This window comes from Paracoccidioides brasiliensis (genome assembly GCF_000150735.1).
Source record: "Paracoccidioides brasiliensis Pb18 unplaced genomic scaffold supercont2.23, whole genome shotgun sequence".
Lineage (NCBI taxonomy): Eukaryota > Fungi > Ascomycota > Eurotiomycetes > Onygenales > Ajellomycetaceae > Paracoccidioides > Paracoccidioides brasiliensis.
The window spans coordinates 99,187-104,274 of record NW_011371380.1 but is presented as its reverse complement, the minus strand read 5'-3'; positions in this window follow the sequence as shown (position 1 = coordinate 104,274).

Genomic DNA, 5,088 nt, shown 5'->3' with positions numbered 1-5,088 from the left:
ATGAATTCAAGATATTTTATGCTGTTCATCTCAAACTCACTCTTTCTGATGTCTGCCTGCAGGTCTGCTTCCTGTAGATGTATAAGCATCTTTTGTACATGCTCACAATGCTTCTGTAAGCTTCTTGAGGAAAATATCAAGATGTAATCTAAATAGACTGAGCAGAAGTTGTCCAGATATCCACATAATGCCCAGTAGATATATTTTTGAAACATGCTCAGAGCATTGGCCAAATCAAAGAATGTAGCCAGACACTCAAAGAGCCTGTATCTGATTCTAAAGACTGTCATCCACTCATCACCTTTCATGATTTGAATCTTGTGAAAAGCTGCAATAATGTCCAGCTTAGTGAATCATTTAGTCTATTCAATTTACTGTAGAGTCTCACTGATTAATGATAGAGAATATCAATTCTTTCAGATGATTTTGTTAAGAGCTCAATAGTCCACACAGAATCTTAGCCCACCTTCAGACTTCTTAATGAATAGTATAGAGGCAGCTGCAGAGAAGTTGCTCATTCTAATAAAATTTTTATCTAGATAATCTGTAAGAGTCTTTCACAAAGCCAGTAGTTCCTCTTAAGACATATTATATAGTGAGTCTCAAGAGGGTTGTTCTGCACTACTATCAGCCTTTTTAATCAGTTCAATCCCATGATCTCTACCTGGGCCATGAAGTGAGGGTAGAGCATTGGCAGCTTCCTTATCAAATATGTTCAAAAACTCATGATAATATTCAGGCAGCTTTTCTATAGAGTCAATCTTTGATTTCTCTTCTAGAGTCTTTTGAATATCAGTCAAACTGACAGTGAAGATCTCAATGTTTTACTTTTCTCAAGTGCTCACAAGCCTAGAGAAGCTTACAGCAGAGATGGGAATCACATCAGCTTTTGCATTTGAACTAGACTTTATCTCTATGCCACTCTCTTCAAATCTTACAATTCTTCAATGAGAGATCACAGTCGCCTTTTGCTGGGCCAGCCAAGGGTAGTCTAGATACATATCATGATTATATAACTCATTCACCATGTAGAGAAAGGCTCATTCAGTTACATGACCATCTATATCAATTCAAATGCCAGTCACTATGCTCATGGAGAGTCCCATGAAGTCTTCAAAGCTGGTCATTTTAACAGAGGGAATTTCAATGCACAGAAGCTTATGCTTGTTAATGTAGAATTAAGAAATAAGATCATAGACATTACATTCACTGTCTATCATTGCTCTAGTTGAAAAGGTATTATCTACTAAAGCATTGACAGTGAAGGGTTTGAATATCATCTTAGATTTAAATTCTCTTCATTGCTTCTTCATAAGCTTCTTATTTCACTTCTTCCAGTGTCTTTTGATTGAAGCTACTCTTTTTCCTGAATTCTCACTCATATTCACATCATTGTCATCCAGTACTGGCTTGGAAATCATCTTAGCTATTGTGAGGATGGCAGAGTGTCTGAGAGGTTTGAACAAACAGCTCTTAATCATATGACCTCTGACTCTGCATCTCAGATACAGGCCATGCTCTCTTCTTTGATTAATATCTGTCTGATTTATCAATTTGATGTGGTGGACACTTGAGATCACAGCATCAGAAGAGAGATCCATCAGATCATCAGCAGAAGCTTGAGACTGATTTCATCAATTGAGAACAGCATGATGAAGTAGAGAGTATGGATTAGATGTTGTATGATCTGAAGAAGATCTGCCCTCACAACATTTAGATCACTGCCTTAGAGTCTTAAACTCAGAGAGTTGATGATCAACTAATATAAGCTTCTTGCAGTAATTCTTGTAGAGAGATAGTTCTCTTACATCCATCATGCCTTCCCTCAGCTTCATGCTTAGAGTGGATTTCAAATACCTCTTTTTAACATAATCATCTCATCTGTGACTGTCAGCTTCTAGCAGTAGCTGATTAAATTTGAGCAGAAAGTCAAAGAGAGCTCTTCTACTCTGTCATAGATTGTTGAGCTTTTGCATAGTCTTTTTCTGTTATGTGAGATTACTAAAGAACATGTGTATCTGCTTCAGTAAGCTCTCTACTGTGAAGTTGATCTTATTCTTATTATTCTCAACTCAGAGATAAACTTGAGCTGCTGCCATCTCTTCCAGTCTCAAGTACACATATCAAGCACATTCCTCATTATTGCCTAAAGCTTTCTCATTGATCTTAAGCTTTGATTGAAGCTTTAGCTCTCACTGAGAGTAGTGCTTCAGATTAGAACCATCATACTTCTCACAGTCTGGTAGCTTGGTCTTTGATCTTCTGACTGCAATAAGTGGTTGCAAGTTCAATTAAAAGAGGATTGATGTCAGAGTGTTCAAAGCTTGTTGTAGATTAGCTATTTCAGCTTGCTGAGCTGCTATTAAATCTCTGTTCTCACACTGAACCTGTTCCTGCTATTGAAGAAAGGCCATTCATTGTTGTTTGAAGCTGCTGAGAGCATCCCTGCTCATTGCTTCACATTGATTCATTTGTGTATTTGTTATACAAGTCTGTCACTTTATCTCATTCAGCTAGATGTTTTCAATGTTGCTTATTCATTTGTTAGCACAATTGCTAACTCAGTCTATTCATATACCAGTGCTATCACTGAACTTCATGATGCAGAATTTAAGGCTCTCAATAGTCTATCATATATCAGCATGTTTGCTGAGCTTTATAATACAGAATTAAGACTTCCAGTGGTCTATCAATGAAAGAAGTGAAGCAATTCATAATATAAAGAGTTAAGCTCTAAGAACTAGAGACTAGTCCTCCTATATAATAAGGACAAATTGCTTGAGAAAGGGAAGAAAAGAATGAGATGAGAACTCAAGCTTAAGCAAGCTCATGTAGCATGATCATGTGCACACATGCAAACAATGACAAGGCTGAGTCAGCCAGCCAGAGTGAATCTAGAGATTCAATCCCTTATATTATTAGATTTATAATATATACAATAATTTTGATAATATTTCCTCTATTAAGAAGATGAAAGAAATAAAATATATAATAAAAAATTATGTAAAAAGTTACAAGCATTAATCTAATTTATATTTATAAAATCAGAATAATCATAGTGAGCTGAATGATTACAAAGAGCTTAGTAATATATTTATTGAGAAGTATAAAATGAGAATGAATAGAAGAAATGATTAAAAAGTTAACTACTAGATAATATACAGAAATTTTTTATAAATCTGATATAAATTCAACTGTTAAGCTAAATAGTTGTAGATTAGCATACTAAAATTTTAATAGAATTGAAAGATTTTTTAAAAATCTGATCACTTCTGAGCTTTAGTCTCATATAAAATATATTCAAACTTAGTATTATAGATTGTCAGAAGTTTACTTGAGCTTCACTTTATACTATAATTTTATCTTTTACCTCAAATATCTTATTTGAATTATTATATACATAAGACAACTGATAAGGAATTGAATTGTAGTTTTAATTACTTGCTTTTTTAGCTTGAACTAGCTTAGGAAAAGTCATCACTTTTATACTTGAATCTAAATTCAAATAAATAGAGTAGAATTGAGCAATCGGATCTTCAATAGTAGCTTAATTAACATATAGTTCAACTTTAATTAAAGAAATCAGATGTCAAATTTTAGAGGTTAACTAGTGAACTTTTCAGAGTCTGGTAGTAAGAGTTTCAGATAAAATTGAGATTGAAATTGAGATTGAAAGTTATTTAAAGCTGTCTGCAAGAACTGATATTTAGTCTATAAAGATTAATATTTAGTTTGCAACTGTTGATTTTTATTATTAAGCTTCTGAATAGTATTTTTAACTTTTTAATAAAGAGCAGCAAGAGAAACTTCTATAATGAAGATAAAAATAATAAAGATAAATAAGAAAGAATAAAAATTAACTTAAATTTTAAATACTCAACATACTTATAATCACTGAAAAGCTTAATTAAATACAGATATAGATATAGATGTGAATATAGACATGAATATAGATTTGAATATAAATATAAACATAGATACTAATATAGACATAAAATCTGTTTATTCAATTCTCAGAACTTATAAGAAAAATAGTTTAATATTATATTATGACTCAGTCTAAAGATATGATAATAATAAGATAAAAGTTCAATTCATCTATCTACTAGATAACTATAATAAGAATATTAAACTATGAATTAAAATATAGAATAAGATAAGTAATTTGATATATATAGATGATTAAAAATTGAAGTAGATCAATTTAAGCAATTAAATATAATTAAGAGTTAAAGCAAATTAATATTAATTTATATTATCAATAATAGCACTGTAACAGCAGAGGTATTATTTTAAAATATTAATAATCTTCTTTATAGTGAATTTAAATTCATTTAAATAATATAAAAAAAACTTTTTATCAGTTTTCAATTCTATATGATATCAGTTTTTAATTACTAAAAGTATTTAATTTATATTTATTATTATTAGTATTTACTTTTTTATTTCTGAGTATATTTTTTACTTATTTATAATATAATTTATATTTTTAATTAATTCAACTTCAACTGAGATTACTATATTTATAATTATTTATACACTTCAATATAATATTAAAAAAATTCAAATTCGGCAAAGTCTGATCTATAAAGTTATGAAAAAAATCATACATGCTGGTGAGAAGCTTTTTTTAAAAAAGAAGATGTTTGTATATGAAAATTAAACTTTTTAATTAAAGTTTTATATAATGGAAAAAATAAATAACAATTTAAAAAACTTGTAAATTTATTGAATTCAGAGTAAAAGATTAATTAAATTTAATTTTTCACATTATTCAGAGTTTAATAAACTCAGAAAAGAATTCACAAAGTAGATTATTAAAAAAAAAACTTAATAAATTTAAAAATAACTTAAATATAATCTTTAAAAAGTAATAAAGCTGAATAATCTCAGTAAAAATAAATTAAATAATAAGTAGCTCAGATAGCAACTCAGAAAGCTCATTAAAAAATTAAAAATATAGAGTAGTACAAAGCTCAATAAATTACTAGTAAGATTAAAAAACCTTATTTTGAAGCTAAAAAGTAAAAGCAAACTCATACTTATATTATGAAGTGAAAATCAATCAGTTTAACTATAACTGCATCA